Source organism: Hyla sarda, chromosome 9 (genome assembly GCF_029499605.1).
Source record: "Hyla sarda isolate aHylSar1 chromosome 9, aHylSar1.hap1, whole genome shotgun sequence".
In the NCBI taxonomy this organism is placed as follows: Eukaryota; Metazoa; Chordata; class Amphibia; order Anura; family Hylidae; genus Hyla; species Hyla sarda.
In genome coordinates, this window is record NC_079197.1 from 1,086,822 (window position 1) to 1,113,547 (window position 26,726).

Sequence of the window (26,726 nt, forward strand, 5' to 3'; positions counted from 1 at the left end):
TATCTCAGTTGTCAGTGAATGAGGTGATAAATTCAATTCACAGATTGTTGGGGACGGAGCCAGTTTTGCGCATATGTTTGATGCCAATGACATTTACAGTTCACCCGATTTCACCCCGATTCCTGTCACCCTCGACTGATAGACCCCTGAAGATGTCAGCCACCCCACAAATAATTCCTTCATGACATATAAGGATGAAGTCTCCCATTTCAGCTCGAGGACACAGAATAAAGGTCTTTGTCCTTAAATGTGGCGGCGTGCTCTCCTGGCATATAGGGCGAGTCAAAACACATCGGAGCATATGTTGCCGGGCATGTGTGGCGCCGCCAGCAGAGCAAGTCATGTGATACTAACACAATACAGGAGGAAGGAGAGCATCGTATGTAGACGGGAAACACAGAGCGGGTCACCTGTGAGCGGAAACCAATGGCTGGAACCAAGCCCCGCGCCATTAGCATTGTAATGAGACACAAGATTATGTGCCGCAGTGTTATCTGTATCACACACGAGTACAGCAGATGATGGCGGATTTATACCCCCCAACATCCCGCCTGGGCGAACAATCTGACATCCTTCTCCTTATCTGTATTCATGGGAGTTATTCCTAAACTGGAAACCATCAAAGCACAAAAAATTCTATTAAAAGTATTGTATGGATAACCGAGGCCCGGACCCCAAACTCTGTGATGTGACCCCTGAGGCCCGGACCCCATACACCTGTGATGTGACCCTTGAGGCCTCGACCTTATAGCCCTGTGATGTGACCCCTGAGGCCTGGACCCCATAGCCCTGTGATGTGACCTCCAAAGCCCAGAACCCATAAACCTGTCATGTGATCCCTGAGGACCAGACCCCATAGACCTGTCATGTGACCTCAGAAGGCTGGACTCCATAGACCTGTGAACTGACTGGACCCCATAGACTTGAGCTGGGACCATCGAGGCCCAGACCCCATTGACCTTTGCTGTGACCTCATAGACCTGTGCTCTGACCTTGAGGCCTGGACTCATGTTGCTGGACCATTATCCCGGGGGACTTGTTCTGTACAATGGTTAGGTTGGTAGTACCGTTTACATTAACCTCCACATGATGCCACGACACATGGTCTCAAGCAGAACATTTCCCATCACACTGTCCCCGTCGGCCGGTCTTCTTCCCATAGTGCCATCTCTTCCCCAGGTAAGTGGCGCAAGTGTATGTGTGATGTGTGTATAATGTATGTGTGATGTATCTATAATGTATGTATGATGTGTCTGATATATGTGTGATGTATCTAATGTATCTGTAATGTATGTGTGATGTACCTATGATGTATGTGTGATGTGTGTGTGTTGTATCAATAATGCATGTGATGTATGTATGATGTGTTGTATCTATAATGTATGTATGATGTGTGTATAATGTATGTGTGAAGTATCTGATGTATGTGTGATGTATCTGTGATGTATGTATGATGTATCTGAGGTATGTGTGATGTATGTATGATGTATGTGTGATGTATCTGATATGTGTGATGTATCTATGATGTATGTGTGATATATATGAGGTATGTGTGATGTATGTATGATGTATCTGATGTATGTATGATGTATCTGTGATGTATGTGTGATGTATTTGATGTATGTGTGATGTATCTGATGTATGTGAGATGTATCTCTGATGTATGTATGATGTATCTGATGTATTTTTGATGTATCTGTATGTATGTATGATGTATTTGATGTCTGTGATCAGATGTATGTGTGATATATATGAGGTATGTGTGATGTATGTATGATGTATGTGATGTATGTATGATGTATCTGTGATGTATGTGTGATGTATCTGATGTCTGTGATGTATGTATGATGTATCTGATGTATGTGTGATGTATCTGTTATGTATGTATGATGTATCTGATGTATGTGTGATGTATCTGTGATGTATTTATGATGTATCAGATATCTGTGTGATGTATCTCTGATGTATGTGTGATGTATCTGTGATGTATTTATGATGTATCAGATGTCTGTGTGATGTATCTCTGATGTATGTGTGATGTATCTGTGATGTATGTGTGATGTATATGTGATGTATGTGTGATGTATATGTGATGTATGTATGATGTATCAGATGTCTGTGTGATGTATCTGTGATGTATGTGTGATGTATGTGTGATGTATGTGTGATATATGTGTGATGTAATTTTCTTATCCCAGCACAATGTATACCTCTATATAAGTGCGGTGCTGGAGGGATCCAGGAATCACTCTGTATTACGAGGCTTCTGTATTCGGCGGCTCGTGTGACCAGTCTCCTGTGCGGGTAATGGGCTGTGAGGTGGTGAACACTGAAATGAGGATTGTCCCATCACCTGTCATGCTGGAGACTGATCCATCATCTGAGGTTCCTGGAGGAATCCGGTGTTTGTGAGATTATCGTCACCTCTTGTAAAGGGACACATCGCAGCCTTATAGGTATTGATTGTGCGCCCAGTATGGCCACCCCTGCTGTGCACTGCTCAGGGGGTGCTCAGAGAACCTGAAGTGTCCCTGAATACCCATGTACTGGGGACATGGCGCTGCCAGGAACCATCTGATCATTTCAGGACACAGTCTGCATAGGAGAAAGCTGCAATGCTGCTCAGTCAGACCTGTGATGGTGGTGGCAGCACCAGAACACCGGACTCTCTGCTGGACATGTTCAATGACCTCAACATACACTGTGCAGGGCCGTATACTGCTAGAATCTAATACATCTGGGGGGGAAAAGTGGCAACAATCTGTTATCTGAAACCATAAAGCCATCCTAGGGCTCGAGCACTTCCCTCGAGCTGCACCTGTACTCTGGCCTCTACTTCCCATTGGGGTCTGGTTTTCACAAAGTTAGCTTTTTCAGTGATTCCCCCATATGTTCTCCTCTTATAGTTCTCTATCCTGACACTCTGGTGTCTTCCTTGTTCCCCCCATATGTTCTCCTCTTATCTTTCTCTATCCTGACACTCTGATGTCTTCCTTGTTCCCCCCATATGTTCTCCTCTTATAGTTCTCTATCCTGACACTCTGATGTCTTCCTTGTTCCCCCATATGTTCTCCTCTTATAGTTTTCTATCCTGACACTCTGATGTCTTCCTTGTTCCCCCCATATGTTCTCCTCTTATAGTTCTCTATCCTGACACTCTGATGTCTTCCTTGTTCCCCCATATGTTCTCCTCTTATAGTTTTCTATCCTGACACTCTGATGTCTTCCTTGTTCCCCCCCATATGTTCTCCTCTTATAGTTTTCTATCCTGACATTCTGATGTCTTCCTTGTTCCCCCCATATGTTCTCCTCTTATAGTTCTCTATCCTGACACTCTGATGTCTTCCTTGTTCCCCCCATATGTTCTCCTCTTATAATTTTCTATCCTGACATTCTGATGTCTTCCTTGTTCCCCCATATGTTCTCCTCTTATAGTTCTCTATCCTGACACTCTGATGTCTTCCTTGTTCCCCCCATATGTTCTCCTCTTATAGTTTTCTATCCTGACACTCTCATGTTTTCCTTGTCCCCCCATATGTTCTCCTCTTATAGTTTTCTATCCTGACACTCTGATGTTTTCCTTGTCCCCCCCATATGTTCTCCTCTTATAGTTTTCTATCCTGACTCTCTGATGTCCTCCTTGTTCCCCATATGTTCTCCTCTTATAGTTTCATATCCTGACACTCTGATGTTTTCCTTGTCCCCCATATGTTCTCCTCTTATAGTTCTCTATCCTGACACTCTGATGTCTTCCTCCCCATATGTTCTCCTCTTATAGTTTTCTATCCTAACATTCTGATGTCTTCCTTGTTCCCCCCATATGTTCTCCTCTTATAGTTTTCTATCCTGACACTCTGATGTCTTCCTCCCCATATGTTCTCCTCTTATAGTTTTCTATCCTGATGCTCTGATGTCTTCCTTGTCCCCCCATATGTTCTCCTCTTATAGTTTTCTATCCTGACACTCTGATGTCTTCCTTGTTCCCCCCATATGTTCTCCTCTTATAATTTTCTATCCCGATGTTCTGATGTCTTCCTTGTTCCCCCATATGTTCTCCTCTTATAGTTTTCTATCCTGACATTCTGATGTCTTCCTTGTTCCCCCCATATGTTCTCCTCTTATAGTTTTCTATCCTGACACTCTGATGTCTTCCTTGTTCTCCCATATGTTCTCTTCTTATAGTTTTCTATCCTGACACTCTGATGTTTTCCTTGTCCCCCCCATATGTTCTCCTCTTATAGTTTTCTATCCTGACACTCTAATGTCTTCCTTGTCCCCCCATATGTTCTCCTCTTATAGTTTCATATCCTGACACTCTGATGTTTTCCTTGTTCCCCCCATATGTTCTCCTCTTATAGTTTTCTATCCTGACACTCTGATGTCTTCCTTGTTCCCCCATATGTTCTCCTCTTATAGTTCTCTATCCTGACACTCTGATGTCTTCCTTGTTCCCCCATATGTTCTCCTCTTATAGTTTTCTATCCTGACATTCTGATGTCTTCCTTGTTGCCCCCATATGTTCTCCTCTTATAGTTTTCTATCCTGACATTCTGATGTCTTCCTTGTTCCCCCATATGTTCTCCTCTTATAGTTTTCTATCCTGACATTCTGATGTCTTCCTTGTTCCCCCCATATGTTCTCCTCTTATAGTTCTCTATCCTGATGTTCTGATGTCTTTCTTGTTCCACAATATGTTCTCCTCTTATAGTTCTCTATCCTGACACTCTGATGTCTTCCTTGTTCCCCCCCATATGTTCTCCTCTTATAGTTTTCTATCCTGACACTCTGATGTCTTCCTTGTTCCCCCATATGTTCTCCTCTTATAGTTTTCTATCCTGACATTCTGATGTCTTCCTTGTTCCCCCATATGTTCTCCTCTTATAGTTTCATATCCTGACACTCTGATGTTTTCCTTGTCCCCCATATGTTCTCCTCTTATAGTTTTCTATCCTGACATTCTGATGTCTTCCTTGTTCCCCCATATGTTCTCCTCTTATAGTTTTCTATCCTGACATTCTGATGTCTTCCTTGTTCCCCCCATATGTTCTCCTCTTATAGTTCTCTATCCTGACTCTCTGATGTCTTCCTTGTTCCACCATATGTTCTCTTCTTATAGTTTTCTATCCTGACACTCTGATGTTTTCCTTGTCCCCCCATATGTTCTCCTCTTATAGTTTTCTATCCTGACACTCTGATGTTTTCCTTGTTCCCCCATATGTTCTCCTCTTATAGTTCTCTATCCTGACACTCTGATGTCTTCCTTGTTCCCCCCATATGTTCTCCTCTTATAGTTTTCTATCCTAACATTCTGATGTCTTCCTTGTTCCCCCCATATGTTCTCCTCTTATAGTTTTCTATCCTGATGCTCTGATGTCTTCCTTGTCCCCCCATATGTTCTCCTCTTATAGTTTTCTATCCTGATGCTCTGATGTCTTCCTTTTTCCCCCGTATGTTCTCCTCTTATAGTTTTCTATCCTGACACTCTGATGTCTTCCTTGTTCCCCCCATATGTTCTCCTCTTATAGTTTTCTATCCTGATGCTCTGATGTCTTCCTTGTTCCCCCCATATGTTCTCCTCTTATAGTTCTCTATCCTGACACTCTGATGTCTTCCTTGTTCCCCCATATGTTCTTCTCTTATAGTTTTCTATCCTGACACTCTGATGTTTTCCTTGTCCCCCCCATATGTTCTCCTCTTATAGTTTTCTATCCTGACACTCTGATGTCTTCCTTGTCCCCCCATATGTTCTCCTCTTATAGTTTCATATCCTGACACTCTGATGTTTTCCTTGTTCCCCCCATATGTTCTCCTCTTATAGTTCTCTATCCTGACAATCTGATGTCTTCCTTGTTCCCCCATATGTTCTCCTCTTATAGTTCTCTATCCTGACACTCTGATGTCTTCCTTGTTCCCCCATATGTTCTCCTCTTATAGTTTTCTATCCTGACATTCTGATGTCTTCCTTGTTGCCCCCATATGTTCTCCTCTTATAGTTTTCTATCCTGACATTCTGATGTCTTCCTTGTTGCCCCCATATGTTCTCCTCTTATAGTTTTCTATCCTGACACTCTGATGTCTTCCTTGTTGCCCCCATATGTTCTCCTCTTATAGTTCTCTATCCTGATGTTCTGATGTCTTTCTTGTTCCACAATATGTTCTCCTCTTATAGTTCTCTATCCTGACACTCTGATGTCTTCCTTGTTCCCCCCATATGTTCTCCTCTTATAGTTTTCTATCCTGACACTCTGATGTCTTCCTTGTTCCCCCATATGTTCTCCTCTTATAGTTTTCTATCCTGACATTCTGATGTCTTCCTTGTTCCCCCCATATGTTCTCCTCTTATAGTTCTCTATCCTGACACTCTGATGTCTTCCTTGTCCCCCCATATGTTCTCCTCTTATAGTTTCATATCCTGACACTCTGATGTCTTCCTTGTTGCCCCCATATGTTCTCCTCTTATAGTTCTCTATCCTGACACTCTGATGTCTTCCTTGTTCCCCCATATGTTCTCCTCTTATAGTTTTCTATCCTGATGTGATGCCTTCCTTGTTCTCCCATATGTTCTCCTCTCATAGTTTTCTATGCTCTAATGTCTGTTTGCCCCCCCCCCCCCCAGTATGTTTTCCTCTTATAACCTCCCCATTCTTTTTATACTCAACCTGTATTTTACCCACAGCTAACTGGGAACAACCATCATCTTCTGCTGACCTCCTGGCTGGATTTCAATCTTGAAAGTTGTATCGTTCTTCTCACTGATACAATTGTTGGCTCTCTTGTTGGAGCAATGTTTTCCGCCAGTGAGCTCAGTCTGTAGTTCTGTGCCAGGGGATGTATAATGTCAGATTCCAGTGGCTCACAATCTTATGATATGAAAGAGATGTAATTCTGTATAACACAATGGGCTCTGCTATGCGCCATCAAGCCAAGAGAACTGTGAACATCTTAATACGGAATATTATAAGACTCATGGATGTCTTGTGAATCTTTCTTATATGTGACATATTCCCCCTATATGTCTCCAGTGTTATATGAGCAGATTTATCCTTATTCCTGGTTGCTTAGACTCTTCTCCTCCTGTCAGATGATGCGGTGGCTCCTTTAAGCAGCTTGCGGCTGCGGTTTCCATGGAAACCACATTATGGCATCAAAACCTGCACTACAGGCGCCAGGAGGGGTGACCCTGCCTCATTACAGCGCAGATGTCATGACACCCACTGGTCGGGGCCCATTAATCCCAGATATGCCATGTACACCCAGCGCCGGAGCCGACTGCCAATCCCTAACCGGAGACATCAAACATTGTCAGTACTATAAGCATCCGATAACTATGTAGCGTTCAGTACAGGTCTGTCCGGTATATTACTGATGACCGTAATGCATTTTCCCACCTATCCCCATCGGGCTCACCGTCAGCTTTTACGTTTGTCAGCAGCTCCGACGTTGCAGCCGGTGACATCGTATTAATTCTCATGTGATCAGCAGATGAAGTGACGACTCTGTGATTCCATATAATGTATTGATGTAGAAGATATTGGAGATGAGCAATGGCGCAACGCCCGGTGGCACCACAATGTCATCTGCTGCTCGTGGAGACGTCTGCCATTCATCGGTCACAAGTGTGAACACGGCTGTAACCTCTGTAATGTGCTCCTGCCATTTATATACAGGATAGCTGGGCTGTATTTACCATTAGGCCTCCTGGGCCTGTGCCTAGGGCGGCGTTGTTGTGAGGGCAGGACTTCAGTAAGTAATAAAGATAATTAAAAAAAATTGTGATGTAGCTGCTGTGATAAGCTTTATATGCCTTATATGGTGGCTCAGTGGTTAGTATTATATGGTGGCTCAGTGGTTAGTATTATATGGTGGCTCAGTGGTTAGTATTATACAGTGGCTCAGTTGTTGGTATTATATGGTAGCTCAGTGGTTAGTACTATATGGTGGATCAGTGGTTAGCATTATATGGTGGCTCAGTGGTTAGTATTATACGGTGGTTCAGTGGTTAGTATTATATGGTGGATCAATGGTTAGTATTATATGGTGGATCAGTGGTTAGTATTATATGGTGGATCAGTGGTTAGTATTATATGGTGGATCAGTGGTTAGTATTATATGGTGGATCAGTGGTTAGTATTATATGGTGGATCAGTGGTTAGTATTATATGGTGGATCAGTGGTTAGTATATGGTGGCTCAGTGGTTAGTATTATATGGTGGCTCAGTGGTTAGTATTATATGGTGGATCAGTGGTTAGTATGATATGGTTGATCAGTGGTCTGTATTATATGGTGGATCAGTGGTTAGTATTATATGGTGGTTCAGTGGTTAGTATATGGTGGCTCAGTGGTTAGTATTATATGGTGGCTCAGTGGTTAGTATTATATGTTGGCTCAGTGGTTAGTATTATATGGTGGTTCAGTGGTTAGTATTATATGGTGGTTCAGTGGTTAGTATTATATGGTGGTCCAGTGGTTAGTATTATAAAGTGACTCAGTGGTTAGTATTATATGGTGGTTCAGTGGTTAGTATTATATGGTGGTTCAGTGGTTAGTATTATATGGTGGCTCAGTGGTTAGTATGATATGGTGGATCAATGGTTAGTATTATATGGTGGATCAGTGGTTAGCATTATATGGTGGTTCAGTGGTTAGTATTATATGGTGGCTCAGTGGTTAGTATTATATGGTGGCTCAGTGGTTAGTATTATATGGTGGTTCAGTGGTTAGTATTATATGGTGGTCCAGTGGTTAACTTTATACAGTGGCTTAGTGGTTTGCAATTTATAGTGGCTCAGTGGTTAGTATTGTATGGTGGATCAGTGGTTAGCATTGTATGATGAATCATTGTTTAGCATTGTATGGTGGCTCAGTGGTTAGCAATATGATGACTCAGTGGTTAGTATTATATGGTGGCTCAGTGGTTAGTATTATATGGTGGATCAGTGGTTAGTATTATATGGTGGCTCAGTGGTTAGTATGATATGGTGGATCAGTGGTTAGTATGATATGGTGGTTCAGTGGTTAGCATTATATGGTGGATCAGTGGTTAGTATTATATGGTGGTTCAGTGGTTAGTATTATATGGTGGATCAGTGGTTAGTATGATATGGTGGTTCAGTGGTTAGCATTATATGGTGGATCAGTGGTTAGTATTATATGGTGGTTCAGTGGTTAGTATATGGTGGCTCAGTGGTTAGTATTATATGGTGGCTCAGTGGTTAGTATTATATGGTGGCTCAGTGGTTAGTATGATATGGTGGATCAGTGGTCTGTATTATATGGTGGATCAGTGGTTAGCATTATATGGTGGTTCAGTGGTTAGTATTATATGGTGGTTCAGTGGTTAGTATTATATGGTGGCTCAGTGGTTAGTATTATATGTTGGATCAGTGGTTAGTATTATATGGTGGTTCAGTGGTTAGTATTATATGGTGGTTCAGTGGTTAGTATTATATGGTGGTCCAGTGGTTAGTATTATAAAGTGACTCAGTGGTTAGTATTATATGGTGGCTCAGTGGTTAGTATTATATGGTGGCTCAGTGGTTAACTTTATACAGTGGCTTAGTTGTTAGCAATTTATAGTGGCTCAGTGGTTAGTATCGTATGGTGGATCAGTGGTTAGCATTGTATGGTGGCTCAGTGGTTAGCATTATATGATGACTCAGTGGTTAGTATTATATGGTGGCTCAGTGGTTAGAATTATATGGTGGCTCAGTGGTTAGTATTATATGGTGACTCAGTGGTTAGCATTATGGATTAGTGGTTAGCAATTTATAGTGGCTCAGTGGTTAGTATTGTATGGTGGATCAGTGGTTAGCATTGTATGATGAATCATTGTTTAGCATTGTATGGTGGCTCAGTGGTTAGTATTATATGATGACTCAGTGGTTAGCATTATATGATGACTCAGTGGTTAGTATTATATGGTGGCTCAGTGGTTAGCATTATATGGTTGCTCCTTGGTTGGCAATGTATGGTGGAACAGTGGTTAGCAATGTATGGTCGCTCAGTGGTTAGCATTATATGGTGGCTTAGTGGTTAGTATATGGTGGCTCAGTGGTTAACACTATATGGTGGCTCAGTAGTTAGCACTATATGGTTGCTCAGTGGTTATCATTATATGGTGGCTCCGTGGTTAGTATATGGTGGCTCAGTGGTTATCACTATATGGTGGCTCAGTGGTTGGTATTAGATGATGTCTCAGTGGTTAGAATTATATGGTGGCTCAGTGATTAGCACTATATGGTGGCTCAGTGGTTGGTATTAGATGATGTCTCAGTGGTTAGTATTATATGGTGGCTCAGTGGTTTGGATTAGATGATGTCTCAGTGGTTAGCATAATATGGTGGCTCAGTGTTTAGTATTGTATGGTAGCTCAGTGGTTAGCATTATATGGTGGCTCAGTGGTTAGTATTATATGGTGGATCAGTTGGTAGCATTATATGGTGGCTCAGTTGTAAGCATTATACAGTGGCTCAGTTGTTGGTATTATATGGTAGCTCAGTGGTTAGTACTATATGGCGGATCAGTGGTTAGCATTATATGGTGACTCAGTGGTTAGTATTATATGGTGGATAAGTGGTTAGTATTATATGGTGGCCCAGTGGTTAGTATTATATGGTGGCTCAGTGGTTAGCATAATATGGTGGCTCAGTGTTTAATATTATATGGTGGATCAGTGGTTAGTATTATATGGTGGATCAGTGGTTAGTATTATATGGTGGCTCAGTGGTTAGTATTATAGTGTGGCTCAGTGGTTAGTATTATCTGGTTGCTCAGTAATTAGCATTAAATGGTGGCTCAGTGGTTAGTATTATATGGTGGCTCAGTGGTTAGCATTATATTTGGGCTCAGTGGGTAGCATTATATGATGGCTCAGTGGGTAGCATTACACAGTGGTTTGTATTATATGGTAGCTCAGTGGTAAGCAATGTATAGTGAATCAATGGGTAACAGTCTTGCATCACTGTGAACCCCAATGGGGACAGGGACCAGCTTTAGTAACGACAAGCTCTGTACAGCACTGCAGAATATGCTAGCGCTATTATTGGGAGCAGCTGGGTGGTGGACTGCAGATGTGTTTTCTATCTTCGCACCTATTTTCTATGGAAATGTGCACAACATTGAGACAACTTAATAAATAAAAGATCGTCATAGAAACCGAACAAATGTACAGTGCGTTCTGTCCCCGCATTGCCGAAAATGACGCAGGTCACTGGAGCCACCTGGAACAATCAGAGAAACGCTCTGCAGGTCTCAGCTCTGAAATGTAAAGCAGGGACACAGCCTTTAGGGCCCGGGGCCCCCTGAACACGTTTTCTGTGTACAGGGCTGTTTGGCAGCGCCATTTTCTGGTACGGCGTTTCAGTTTTTCATGCCGGCCCCCCCTGGCACACTTGTGCCCCTGTCGCTCCGCTCCTCCTCCCCCTCCTCTTCCACCTTTTGCCTTGGCTTCAGAAAATGCCAGAATTAAATAAACAGATTTCTGTAAGCTGAACCACAAGGGATTGTCTGAAACAATGGGGCGCTCCGAAATGAAAACTTGTCAAAAGATTAATTGGCGCAGAGCGTAGTGAGCGTACGGTTTAACCTCCCCGGTGGCTCTAGCGGGTCACCTTGTTATCTTGATCCTGACATACATTCACCAGGAAATCTTTGTATCTCCACCGGGGCGAAGGTCAGAAGCATGCATGCTGCCTATTGCATGTATTGTGTAGATCAGTGGTTTCCCATCCAGGCTGCCTCCTGCTGTTGCAAAACTACAATTCCCAGCATGCCCGGACAGTCAATGGCTGTCCAGGCATGCTGGGAGTTGTAGTTTTGCAACAACTGGATTGTCCACAGTTTGTAGACCAATGATCTAGGCTGTCCGGGCATGCTGGGAGTTGTAGTTGTGTAACAGCTGCAGAGCCAAAGACTACTATTGTAGGTTCTCGCGTCTCTAACATGTATTTAGTTTTGCTGCCACCTCCTTTTTTCCCCTTCAGATTTGCGCATTGCCATCTTGTCGTTTTGCGTTGCATCTTCCTGGTGCCTCTTAGATACCAAAAATATTATCTCTTGTGATGAAGGGCTATGCTGTGAGGATTTCTATTTCTGACACTTGAGATACTTAACGTTAATGCGCGGAGCGGTAATTATTACTCCAGGTTTGAGCACTGTCATCTAAGCTGTCACTCCATGGCGATAATGGATGCCGCGTTCTGCTGGACGGCACTATCTCTGTGGTAAGAAGACTCGGACTCGGCTCTTGTGGGGATCGGGAAGAATTCTGCACACGCCCCATCCCCCCACGTCTTGCAGCGTCAAGCTGATTGATATTCTGTCCACAGTAAAATTTCTAATCAAACAGCAATGTTAGTGGCCCGGGGGGGGGGGGGGGGTTAGACAATGTCGAGGACCCTCCAATGATGGCGGCAAGGCCAGAGCCTTCATTATAGAAAACACGGAACATGTTATATAGATATGGTGGGGGGGCATATAGACCTGCAGCTTATGTCATCATCTCTTATTTATATGGAAGTGCTTAGACAGTAACCTGGATGAGTGTAACATTGCCGCCTGGGCTCTACCTATAACAGTGGCTCCCGGTACACAGCTATACCCAGTACTTATAGTTGGGCCAAATTGTGTAACTACAAGACAGGTGACTTTAGTACTTATCTGCCAGACAGTAATGGACATGCTTAGGATATCTTGGGGCTAAATGGCTGTGTGGGGAGTCTATCATAATGCTGACGTTTTCTGTTTGTAAAATGGCTATTTCCTGTTGGAGTTCCCTCCCTCCTTGGATCCCTTGTGGGTAAGTGGGAGGTCCCTTTTCTTCCTCCCACACATCAACCACCCCTTGAAGCACAGCTAGGCTCCCTTCCATGCTGTGCTGTGGTTTAAACTACAATTCCCTGCAGCCCTGTAGAGAAGAATCTCCGTTCCACCCAGCGGTCTCTCCACCAATTGAAGCACAGACACACTCCCTTTCAGCGTCTGACTAGTGATGTAATGTCTCAGGCCGCACTGCAACCTGGGAAAAGCTGAGACAGCACACATTTTGTATGCTGCTAAAAATGAACATCGGGGCAAAGATCACATAAGAATTGCGATGCCAGCCATTAAACACAGGTACAGACACTATATTATTAACTACACTAACTTTACAGCCTCTGTAGCATAGTCAAATGATGATGGGATGTATGATGAAGATGAACAGGAACAAGCGACTGAAACTGATCCTAACGAGCTGTCACTGACTCTATCTGTAGATTTATCCACAAGCTCTGACCCTAACACAGACACCACTGACCCTACAATATCCCAATTGAAATACCCCAATCTGCAAAGCTGACCCTAATGCAAAAAACAGGAGGGCTTTAGGACCCAGAGACGAAAACCAAGGCTGAGGAATAGTGAACTAAGCAGCAAGTGCAACAGGATTAGACCGGGAGAAACAAGAGCAACTACAAGATACAGAAACAAGAACTGCATGTAAAAGACCCAATGACTAGGAACAAGACAAGGCTGGAACAGGGTACTAGAGATGTACAAGACATGCTGGGTATAAATTCACAGAGCATATGTTATAATCTGCACCACACTGCAGAAGTCATGGATATTTAGAGTGTACCTGTTATTTCTAGAGATGAGCGAACTTACAGTAAATTTGATTCCTCACGAACTTCTCGGCTCGGCAGTTGATGACTTATCCTGCCTAAATTAGTTCAGCTTTCAGGTGCTCCGGTGGCTGGAAAAGGTGGATACAGTCCTAGGAAAGAGTCTCCAGCCACCGGAGCACCTGAAAGCTGAACTAATTTAGGCAGGATAAGTCATCAACTTCCGAGCCGAGAAGTTTGTGACGAATCGAATTTACTGTAAGTTCGCTCATCTCTAGTCATTTCAGGTAACTCAGGATAAGTTGCCCTGTGTATACGTAAGGAGTAGCACTATTTCCGGCCATTATATAACTTGTATATGGTTCTGTTTAAGCAGATTTCAGCTCTGCAGGCTTCATCTATAATATGCAGTTTCCCCAGAGCAGGTGCGAAGAGCTCCCCTCACATTTTCCACCTCAGTGGCACCATATGATCTGCCCATTGGACACAATAAATGAACAGTCACCGCCATAGGTTTATGTCTCAGAAGCTTTTTACCAGTGAAGACAAAGTGAAGGCGAAGTGAAATCATCCTTCCTCCCTTTGAGATCCTTCAGTTAAAAGAGAAAAGACACAATGCAGCAAGGAAACCATCAGTGGCCTCATAAGTGATCCTGGTCTGATCTATGAAATCAACAAATCAACACACAATCTCCGCCATCTTTTTGTTTCTCTGACCCCCCCCCCCCCCCCCCCACTATTATGTACACGTCTTAGATGAAGCACAGTGATGTTAGGAGTCATACTCTGCATCTATGGTAACAAAAGAATCAGCCCAAGCCGATGGAGATCTGAAGTGTTCACCAACCACAGCCAGGAGCCTCAAGAACATCACAGAAAGCAACAGCGTGTTCTGCGGGTATCATAACTTCCATCATCCTCACCCTGGAGAATGAGAATAGAAGAAGCCTCCTCTTGGCCTCTCAATGGCTTTGTAACCAATCGCTGTCAGAAATGGCGTAAAACTTTGTGAAAAAGTGGCCATGTGTCTTCAGTCCTGGACACCCCCTTTAGCTCTTTGGGGTGAACTGTTGTTCTTTGTGATAATTTGCAAAGTTAAGACAATGAGTTAGGTTGAGGCTGGGGTTAAGAGTTTCGGGTTATGGGTAGATTATAACTAGGGATGTCCCGATATCATTTTTTTAAGACGAGTACGAGTACCGATACTTTCATTCTAGTGCTCGCCAATACCAAGTACGAGTACTTATATTTTAAAGGGAATCTGACAGCAGGGTGACGCGGTTTCTGGCGCTGTTTACCGTATGATATGTGGGTCCTTGTTGTGTACAATGGAGGCGGCTGCTGTAGTATGAGCCAAGATTTCTCTCTTCTCCATTGGACAGAACAGGGAATTTGCATTGGCGGCGAGAACGATGACCACATGGTGAGCAGCGGCAGAAACCGGGTCACCTGACCTATCTACCTATAAATTCAAGTTAGTGCAGGTGACTCTGCTGTAAGATTGTCTTTAATAGTAGGTAGTATTCCCTTGCAGACATTAGCAGCAGCCCCCCGGCAGTCATTAGTAGCAGCCCCCCCCTTGTAGACAGCAGCCCCTCCCCTATAGACTGCAGGCCCCCCTTTTAGACAGCAGCCCCCCCCCCTATAGACTGCAGGCCCCCTTGTAGATAGCAGCCCCCCCTTTAGACAGTGGGCAGTAGACAGCAGCAGCAGGGCCCCCTTTAGACAGCAGCAGCAACAGGGTCCCCTTTAGACAGCAGCAAGGCCCCCTTTAGACAGCAGCAGCAGGGCCCCCTTTAGACAGCAGCAGGGCCCCCCCTTTAGACAGCAGCAGGGCCCCCTTTAGACAGCAGCAGGGCCCCCCTTTAGACAGCAGCAGGGCCCCCCTTTAGACAGCAGCAGCAGGGCCCCCTTTAGACAGCAGCAGGGCCCCCCTTTAGACAGCAGCACGGCCCCCCTTTAGACAGCAGCAGGGCTCCCCTTTAGACAGCAGCAGGGCCCCCCTTTAGACAGCAGCAGGGCCCCCCTTTAGACAGAAGCAGGGTCCCCCTTTAGACAGAAGCAGGGCCCCCTTTAGACAGAAGCAGGGCCCCTCTTTAGACATTAGTAGCAGCACACAGCTCACCTGCGGCTGTCCTCTGTCGTGTGCTACGCTCTGCTACCCTGTTCTTCCGTCCTCCCGATCCGCATCTTGGCGTCCTATGGAGGAGCATGGGACATATACGTCACTCCGCTTCCTCCATAGCGTTACGCTGGGCGCAGGGGAGGAGGCGGAGTGACGTGTGTGTCACATGCTCCTCCATGGATCACTATAAAGCAGACGGGAGGACCGGAGAACGGGGCAGCAGAGCCGCACCAGGTATCGGACATGGTATCGGGGACATTAAACGAGTCCCCGATACCATGTAAATGGCTAGTATCGGCCCCGATACCAGTATCGGTATCTGGACATCCCTAGTTATAACATAAGAGGGACGTTATAACAGCACAAAATACTGGGTTTTTATGCAGCTACATTTACTCTCATTAGTTGCAGTTTTCAAAGCAAAAACATTTTAATCTTATGTCTAGTGGAGGTGGATAGAGGAGTCTGGAAGAGGAGGACAGAGGAGTCTGGAGGAGAAGGACAGAGGAGTCTGGAAGAGGAGGACAGAGGGGTCTGGAGTTGGAGGACAGAGGGGTCTGGGGGAGGACAGAGGAGTCTGGAGGAGGAGGACTGAGGGGTCTGGAGGAGGAGGAAGACAGAAGGCTCTGGAGGAGGAGGACAGAAGATTCTGGAGGAGGAGGAGGACAGAGGAGTCTGGACGGGGAGGAGGACAGAGGAGTCTGGAGGAGGAGGACAGAGGAGTCTGGAAGAGGAGGACAGAGGGGTCTGGAGTTGGAGGACAGAGGGTCTGGGGGAGGACAGAGGAGTCTGGAGGAGGAGGACAGAGGGGTCTGGACAGGGAGGAGACCGAGGAGTCTGGAGGAGGGGACAGAGGAGTCTGGAAGAGGAGGACAGAGGGGTCTGGAGTTGGAGGACAGAGGGGTCTGGAGGAGGACATAGGAGTCTGAAGGAGGAGGACAGGAGTCTGGAGGAGGAGGAAGACAGAAGAGTCTGGAGGAGTAGGAGGACAGAGGAGTCTGGAGGAGGAGGACAGGAGTCTGGAGGAGAAGGAGGACAGAGGGGTCTGGAGGAGGAGGACAGAGGAGTCTGGAGGAGGAGGACAGAGGAGTCTGGAGGAGGAGGACAGAGGGGTCTGGAGGAGGAGGACAAGAGTCTGGAGGAGGAGGAGCACAGAGGAGTCTGGAGGATGAGGACAGAGGAGTCTGGAGGGAGAGGTCTGAGGAGTCTGGAGGAGGAGGACAAAGGAGTCTGGAGGAGGAGGACAGAGGAGTCTGGAGGGAGAGGTCTGAGGAGTCTGGAGGAGGAGGACAGAGGAGTCTGGAGGAGGAGGGCAGAGGAGTCTGGAGGAGGAGGGCAGAGGAGTCTGGACGAGTGTTCATGCTTGTGGAACAATCTTTTTTATGTGAATAAATGTAGAAAGTTGGATGTCAAAATGTTCGATCCTTTGTTCCCATAGGAGATACTCTGGTCTGAGAGGAGTCATGCAGAGGGTTGTTCTCCACTGAATACACACACATGCTCAGATAAGTTGAGCATGCACATGTATAGGGGAGCTGGGAGAAATAGCTGTCAGCAGCTGTTGTGTATGGGTTCTTAACTTGCATTACTGCATACCACCACAGACAAGGTGTCACCTGCAGTCCTATGTAAGAGGTGTAAATCAAAGATTCCTCGGGGCCCGTGACAGGCGAGATCCTGCGCTGATTTTTCTTCCTAACTTGGTCTTGGGAAGTAATTGCCGAAGCGCGCGGCTGATTTACCTGATTAGTTCAGCACTTTCTACAAGGGCCTTAATTTGTTTTAGCTTTAATGCGTTGAGGTTCAGCCAAAGAATTTGCTCAAGAGTTTGGGGAAAGAGCGTTGGCGAGGGGGGGGGGGACGCAAAAGTTTTGAACAGCAATGGCTGCATTGCTGAAGAGTGTCCTTTAGCCCACACAAATAATAACGTAAAAGCGTTGCGGACGATAATCTGTAGATTAATATATATTAATGGATTAACTCTCCTCCAGATAAATCCCAGGCAGATGCACGAGCTGCGATCGGCGAAATATCAAGCAGATTTTACCACCAGGACGAGGTCTGAACCATAAAGAGCATTTACCCCCCTCCCAAATTCCCACAAAATATAAGACGAATATTCTAAGTTTTATCTCCGTGTGAGTAATTGGGACCATCTGTGACATTGTGGGGCCTCAAGTTACTAATGTCCAGGATAGGGCGGCACAACTCGGGGGAAATGTGCGATTGTAATAAGGAAGTAAATATTGCGATTGCGGTATAATAAACGAATAGTGAAATCCCCCAATTTCATGTCCAATCTCCCTCATTTCATGTCTATGCCCCAATTTCACATACCCCACATTTCACGTCTATCCCCCATTTCATGTCCATCCCCCATTTTACTTCTATATCCCCCCATTTCACGTCAATCCCCCATGTCACATCCCCTCCATGTCACACACATCCCCTCGTCACATCTCCCCAATTTCATGTCCACACCCCCATGTCGCATCTCCCCCATCCTCGCCACATCTTCCCCATTTCATGTCCACACCCCCATGTCACATCTCCCCTATTAATGTTGTGACAGGCCTGGCAGAAACATAACAACCCTCATGCTCCTCTCTCCCGGTCCCCTTGGTCTGCCACAGATCCTGTTCTCTGTGCAGTCCAGTGTCTTATGGGACTTACAGGACCTTCCTGCTCAGCCAATCACTGGCCTGACACATGAGACCACTGCTTCCACCAATTGGCTGAACAGGAAAGGTCCCGGAACCATCTGGGAGCAGAGAAGATACTGGGACAGCACAGAGGAGAACAGGATCTGCTCTGGACCAGGCCTAGGTGAGAATCAGGTTTTTTATGTTTCTCCTGCGCCCCTATTGTTACTTAGGACAGTGTTTTCCAACCAGGGTGCCTCCAGCTGTTGCAAAACTACAACTCCCAGCATGTTGGGAGTTGTAGTTTTGCAGCAGCTGGGGGGCACCCTGGTTGGGAAACACTGACTTAGCATTTGAATTTTGTCGGCGGCCCAGCCCCAGACCCTGCGTGTGTGATATGGCGCCAGGCTGCCACAGGTAATCAAAATATTACCGGGGACCATGACTGCGGTGGGACAGTACACACTAATTGATCACATGGTGTATATATAGTGTAGGGTCCATCGGGATGAGGTCACCTGACTGTGGTGGGACGGTCCTGGGCTAGGCACGGGGGCAATAAAAACTTTGTTACAGACAACGGTAGCTTTACTGAGGGTAGACAGTTGGTAAAGTTTATAAAGTTCAGCCAGGGCCCAAGGAGGTGAACAGTAGCGCAGAGACCTTAAGGACTTGCTGGGACTAGACTGGACAATTGACTGTAGGACTGGACAATTGAATGCAGACCACGCTGACTTGACAGATGACAGGGACTGACTTGACTCATAAAGCTGTGACTTTAGCTTACTTGAATTGATGGTGGCTGCAGGACTTGACATTGAGACCTCCAACACTCTGGACACACACAATAGGCACGACTGCACTGGACCTCAGCAGGAAGCAAGAGCCCAGAGCTCCAAGAGCGAGCTAGCTCCAGCCAGGGCTTATAAGGGGGAGACTCGCAGGGAGGGATCTCTTGGGATCACCTAGCCACTGGTACCTCCTGGGTAACAATCACATGACATAACTCTTAAAGATACAACACATTTTATAATACAATGCACTGCAGAACATGTACAGGGGGGGGGGGGGGGGGACAGGTTCAAGGGGCCCTGGGGACACTGAAGGAGGCTGCCTGACAGGGCAGCAAGGGTATGGGGTAACATCTCCCATAGTGGGCCACCACAAACTCCCCTTCTTAAATACAGCCATCCTCGACGCCCAGTCCTGGAGGGCAGAGGACTGAAGTGGCAACTGGGGCCTAGTGACAGTTCCTGGGGCATTATGCAAAATGTCCTTCACAGGTCTGGTTATAGAACAAGGTAGAAACGAGTCCATGTAGCACTGTAAATGTCCATACATGCTCTTTGGTTTGGTAAACATGTTGGATTAACGAGCTTTGTAACTGCTCTAGAAACACATTTTAGACCATAATACACACAAGTTTGCAGATTGGGCTGCAGGAGGCAATCTACCCAATGCTTTGGCTGCTGGGGCCCCTTTCGGTTCATAACACTTCTCCCCAGAACTCAAAAAGTAGTATGATACTATATAACCATTTTACCTCTGCATAATGTACTCTGTCTTTATACGTGTCTTACTTTTAGTTTCAGGGGAACCTTCTGGCCAGTAGAGTACCCTGTACACGAGGACAGAAAAACGTTGGACAGATATATATATATATATATATATATATATACACTGGACATTTGTGGACTGGGACTACAAGTAATGTTACAGTCCTAACTTAAAGGGTTACTCCTTTTCGTACCTGAGTTCACCGTCCACCAGGGCGGTCACAACATTCTGGTTCTCGAACCATTGGTAAAATAGGGGCATCTCCAAGTCTTCCCACACTTCTTCGACAGGGGGATCTTCACCGGGGGTCATGCCAAACAGTATGTCGGCATTGACATTCGACTTGACGCTTTTGCACTTAATGGTGAGACTGCAATTGGCTAATCTTGAAGCCCACGCTGTCTGATGGCACCCAACTTGGCAGTGTTCAGGTGGGCCAATGCTGTCCGATGGTTCCCAACTTGGCAGTGTTCGGTCACGGCCCATACCAGGGCAAGAAGTTCCAACTTGAATAAGCTGCAATTTGCATCATTCTTCTCTGCCCCTCGCAGGTTATGACTGGCATAAGCAATCACTCTCTCTTGCCCCTCTTGGACTTGGGATAGGACAGCTCGCAGACCCTCAAAACTGGCATCAGTATACAGCCAGAACGGCTGACTGTAGTCAGGATACGCCAAGATGGGGGGGTTCTGTCAGCAGACGTTTAAGAGCTCGGAATGCTGTCTCTTTCTCTTTGGCCCATTCAATAGGTGGTCTTCCATTGTATTTCTCTTTTGCCATGCTTTTGAGGGGTTCTGCAATCTGGGCAAAGTGGGGAATGAAGCTGCGATAGTGTCAGGCAAATCCCAGGAAGCTCCAGACATCTTTCACCATTCACATGGTAGGCCAGTTCCACCTTTTCCAGGATTGGGCTGGACTCTCTTGGCACTGACAACATGACCCAAGTAGTGAACCTGAGGTTTAAGCAGATGACACTTTGACGGCTTGATCTTCAGACCATGCTTGATTAGGACTTATAAGACGTCTGACAGATGATTAAGGTGTTCCTGGTAGGACTTGGAATACACAATGACATTGTCCAGGTACAATAGGACACTTTAAAAATTCAGATGGCCCAGGCACCTTTCCATCAAACACTGGAACGTAGCAGGGGCGTTGCACAACCCAAATGACATACTTTTAAACTCGAACAGTCCCATAGGTGTCAAGAAGGTGGTCTTCTCCCAATCCTCCACGGCCATGGATACTTGGCAATATCCACTGGTTAAGTCTAGGGTGGAGAAGTAAGCAGAGGGGGTGGTGAGTGACTCCTCGATACTTGGCAATGGATAAGAATCCTTGTGTGTGACATTGTTCAATTTCTTGTAGTTGACACAGAAGCTGATGGTTCAATCCTTTTTCTTGACTAGGACAAGTGGCGCCGCCCAGGGGCTCTGACTCTCTTGGATCACGTCTTCCTCCTTCATGTCGGCCAGCATCTTCTTGACAGTCTGATACATGCCTTGCGTGACTGGGTGGTGTCTTTCCTTGATAGGTGGGCTGTCACCTGTGAGGATACGGTGCTGGATCATTGACGTCTGCTCGAAGCCTCATGCCACCTCTTGGCAACCTTAATGATTCCGTTGACTTGGTCCCTTGGGGTAGTATCGTCTCCAACCTGGAGTTGCACCCACCAGGGCTCTGGAGGGGTCACACTGGATTCTTCGGCCACTTGAGCGGCACGCTGTCGGGCCACCAGACGTTCTGTCACAATGTCTTTCGACTCTATGAGGTACAGCTGGGCTACAGGAGTGTATTTGGGCAAGACGGTAGCAGAATCAGACAGGTTTACTAACCACACTGGGACTCTGCCATTGGTAACGGTGACAAGGCTTCTTGCAGCTCGAACAAGAGGATGATCTTCCAATTACATAGGTTCCAGCAGGGCTTGATAGTCCCTATTCTTGACTCCAGGACGTGCACGACACCAGATGATGGTCTCCGTGTTGGGTTTTAAGGTCACCAACCTGATATCTTGAATTCGTACCCTGCAGATTTCACCTTGCTTGTTGACAAACTTCGGCTCCGCCTATAGAACTTTCAAGTGGTGCTTCGCAGCCCGCTGGCCTGAACGGGACATATGGGGAAGAGAGGCATGCAAGGCATCTAACACTTCAGTGAAACAATTCTTTGTAATGTTCATCCCCAATATAAACTCAGCAGACCCCTTATCTGTCACTTTAGTTACAATCACTCGCTGCCCGCTAAGTACATGCTCTCCCAACTGAATAGTTGGCTCCCAGTATCCATGTCTGGGGACTGGTTGCCCATTACCCGCAACTACTCTGAAGTTAACATCATCAGGCTCACACAATAAACTAGCATCCCAATTCTGATAGAAAACACTTTTAGGTATAGTAGACACTTGTGATGTGACTCTGTATATATCAATGCCTCCAATGGCACAACTTCTACAATCCTTTTTACATAGGGGCAGGAGGCAACATAAAGTGAGAGTCCTGACTTAGGTTGTTCGGGGATTGGACCTGATGACTGTTTTCCTGAGGGCCGGTCTGCGACCTCAGGGGAAATCCATTCAAATCCCAGCACTGCATTTTCCAATGTTCTGACTTATTACAGTAAGTGCAAAAGGGTCTTTGAGTCCCTGAGGGTCTATTGGGTGGAGGATTGTGGTAATTGAAATTGCGAGGAGCAGGGGCAGGTTTCCTAGGCAGGAGCAGTTCATGGTCAGGTGGAACGGCCCAGGTGGCAAGCTCCTTCACAGCCTTAGTTAGTTGTTCAATGTCCTGCCTAACACTCTGTAAATCTGAGGCTGTGGTGACTGGCAAAGTAGATGATACTGGGGCAGGGGCTGTAGACGGTGGTGGTATAGGTTTGGCTATGGCCCCTAGTGGCTTTGGAATAGGTGTAAGGGGTGTACAAACTTTCTCTAACTCAGTCCTGGACTCAATCACTTGGATAACCAGTCTTTTGAAAGCAGGGAAGGACAAGTTGGGGTTTTGGACCGCTAACATTCACAGCTGGGCTTTGTACCACTTATTATGAGCCCCATCAATAAATCTGTCCATTAACACCTTATTGCCCTGCTCGAGAGTTATACCATCTAGTTTTTGGATAGTCTCTAGGGCATTCTGTAGGGCTACGGCATATGTTTCAAGGTCTCACCTGCCTTATGTCGCCTTTCATACAGCCGGAGACGTACCTCTGATGGAGAATGTGACTCAAATACCTGGTGCAGTCCTTCAAAGATCTGCTCTACAGTTGCCTTCTTGGAGGTTGGCCAGGTGTGGACTTCCTCTAGCGCTGGTCCCTGGAGTTGTCCTGTGTGCAATTGCACCTGTTGATTAGGAGGGAAAGAGTAAAAGACAAACTCTGGATTCTCTCTTTGAAATCCCTCAGGGTGAAGGGGTCTCCATTGTAGGTAGGGAGGACAGGGTTCCCCATGAATACAGCTGCAGATGCTGGAACACCGAAACTGTTGATGCTGACTGCAGGTAGAGCTGGCAAGATCCTGGCTGCTGGGGCAGGTGATGACCTCACTGTTGGAGATGAAGGGGCGCTGTCGCCTGGATGATCTGGAGAGCTGGGTTCTGACATCTTGTTGAGTTTTGAGTGTGCTGTCGCTTTAAGAAGCATAAGGTGCTTTCCCCTTTAAAATGATTGCTGACATGCTGCAGCGACTTGAACTTGACTGATGGAGGTACTGTAATGGATGCTCCCCCTCTATTTTGCAGGCACCCGGTTGTAATCCGTCTTGCGACTAGACTTGAAGGTACTAATGGGTTAATGCTAGTGCTAGCAGGTACTGACACCGGAGACTTAATACTGACAATCGTTAGTGTTTGCAGAGTCTGCGCTGCAGCGGGTGTTTGACAGATAGCGGCAGAGCTGGACGCAGCAGCCGGAACCTCCAATATGGCTGCACCCAGGGCACTTCCTATTTTGGTCTGGTTGGCAAAATCATCCCCTGTGCAACACAGGACAGATCTTTAGTTCCTCCTTGTTTGATTGAAGAGGCGTCACTGCTGGGGAATAACGGGGGGAGCTGTGACCACTCGCGCGCGCAGGAAACACCGGAACAACTTAACCCATTCAGGTACCACCTCTGTACAGTTCACAGTAGCAGATAACAGTCTTTTCGTCACCTCCCCCTCTATTTCACAAGTGAGTAAACCACTTTTCATTTGCAAAGTCCCGTACACTTTCTGGCGCAGACTTAAATCGCATCGGCATGCGGTTTATGCAGACAATATTGGACATAGTTCAGACTAGGGGAGGACTTGTGGCATAAGACACACACCCGTATCCTGTTTGTAGGATGCCAAAAGTTGTGGTAGCGGGGTTTGATGAGGGCAGATGTTGTTATCCTAGGGGCAGATGGCATTAACCCCTTTTGTTCGTAATGCCAGGGCGTGGTTTAGCCTAAAAAGTATATGGATCCTGGGCTTGGTACGGGGATATTAAAGGGGTACTCCGGTGAAAACCTTTTTTCTTTTAAATCAACTGGTATCAGAAAGTTAAACATATTTGTGAATTACTTATATTAAAAAATCTTAATCCTTCCAGTACTTATTAGCTGCTGAATGCTACAGAGGAAATTCCTTTCTTTTTGGAACACTGATGATATCACGAACACAGTGCTCTCTGCTGACATCTCTGTCCATTTTAGCAACCATGCATAGTAGATGCATAGTAGATGTATAGTAGATGTATGCTAAGGGCAGCATGGTGGCTCAGTGGTTAGCACTGCTACCTTGCAGTGCTGGGGACTTGGGTTCAAATCCCACTAAGGACAACAATAAATAAAGCATATTATTATTATAACGTCAGCAGAGAGAACTGTGGTCATGATGTCATCAGAGAGCATTCCAAAAAGAAAATAATTTCCTCTGTAGTTTTCAGCAGCTAATAAGTACAGGAAGGATTAAGATTTTTTAATAGAAGTAATGTACAAATATGTTTAACTTTCTGCCACCAGTTGATTTAAAAGAAAAAAGGTTTTCACCGGAGTACCCCTTTAAAGACTCTGACACTAAGTTACAGACAACGGTAGCTTTACTGAGGGTAGACAGTTGGTAAAGTCTATACAGTTCAGCCAGGGCCCAAGATGGTGACCAGTAACGAAGAGACCTTAAACTTGTTATCCGCCATAAGGGGATTTTAGCACATACCTGCCAGACAGTGATGGACTTCCTTAGGAAGGATCTGCGCTTTTCTTGGGGCTAAATGGCTATGTTGTGAGATTACAATAACACTGTGGCTAGCTTTATGTGAACTGGCATTTCCTTTTTGAGTTTTCTTCTTTGCCTACAAATCCCATAATTCCATTATCCTCCCTCCCACACATCAGCCACCCCTCCCAATGAAACATAAATGAGCTGCATCCATTCAAAAGACCTGTGGTTTTCAATCAGGGTGCCTACAGCTGTAGCATTAATTACAGATTGATCTCTCTCCCACCAAGCGATCGCTCAACCCATTGAAACAGACAGGCTCTCTGTCATCAGCTGACTAGTGAGGTCAGGTCTTCTGGGTAACAATCACATGACATAACTCTTAAAGATACAACACATTTTATAATACAATACACTGCAGGACATATGTACAGGGATAAACAGGTGCAAGGGGCCCTGGGGACACTTAAGGAGGCTGCCTGACAGGACAGCAGGAGCACGGAGTAACACCCGCCGTACTGGGCCACCACACTACCATTCTCTGTGATTTTTGTTACTTTTTTAGTTACTCTTTGTCTTCCTATTAATATAAACCAGCGGTAACAAGCTGCTCATTATGGGAAACCCCGCCATCAGGCCAACAGCACAGCCCCTTTAAGACTACTTTTCCTATATACAAGTATTCTTTACTCTGAACCTCTGGGATAAATAATACTCCTGTTGTCATAGAGACCACCAATTAAATTCTACCGAACAAAAAAAGTAGGTGTTGTAACCACCAAACAGGAAAAATGTGCAGCAGCAACTCTACAGCTGTGCGACTAGAAGAAAGGATTTTTTCTCCTTCCCTTAATTCACATTTTAAAAATAAAAATGGCCGACGCAGCGAAGAATCCTCTAAGTATTTACTGAATCTTGGCCAAGAATCCCATTATGTCTCCAGAAAAGTAGCCGCCATTAAGTAGAATTAGGGGGAACATAATGGTAGAATCAGCCATCGGCTCCGCACCGTTAATTTCACCACCTTATTGAGCTGGAACGTGGGGTCGCTCAGTTTATGGCTTAAATACCGAACCACATAAAATGGACAAAATTCCAGCTTTAACCCCTAGTCTGGTTATCCGGAGCTGAGCTCCTTACACTGGGGCTTTGTGACTGCAGGATGAGCTGTACTGAAGGCTTCAACTGGGGTAAAGATGGCGGCTTGGGCAACAATCTTATAATTCAGCAGTCTAGAGCGGGTTAAGGTGCGATCTCCTTATAGTGTACAGAGCTCGGAGATGTCTGAGGGGTCAGGGACAGGATGATCAGTCATGGAGATCTGTGTGTGTGTGGGGGGGGGGGGGTAAGCAGGGTGATCAGTCATCTTCCTCCATCTTTGTATCGCTTTAAGTGCCCCCGGAGGATCATAACATGGACTTTTCTTCATATCCTAACTCCCTCATCAGTCGGCTGTATACCTGTATATTCTTCTCTGCTTGTCACACAGGAGGTTTAGGTTTTTTGTTCTGTTTCCATCACTGATCTGGAACGAGTGCAGCTCGGGGCGATGTGACTGCAGAGGGTAGCTGGTGGCTCAGACTATAACATGACCAGAACAACAATCCTAGACTTCTTGCTGCAATC

The 26,726-nt window shown here is 45.8% G+C and overlaps 1 protein-coding gene and 1 long non-coding RNA gene across 4 annotated transcripts in view; both read left to right on the forward strand.

Moving 5' to 3' along the window:
- Window positions 1-26,726, forward strand: part of DIPK1B (divergent protein kinase domain 1B) — a 139,852-nt gene that overhangs the window by 75,584 nt on the left and 37,542 nt on the right. The window lies entirely within an intron of this gene.
- LOC130291152 (uncharacterized) lies at window positions 952-14,293 on the forward strand. Its single transcript, XR_008847808.1, has 3 exons — window positions 952-1,179; window positions 13,255-13,547; window positions 13,979-14,293. It is a non-coding gene; the product is annotated as an uncharacterized LOC130291152 (long non-coding RNA).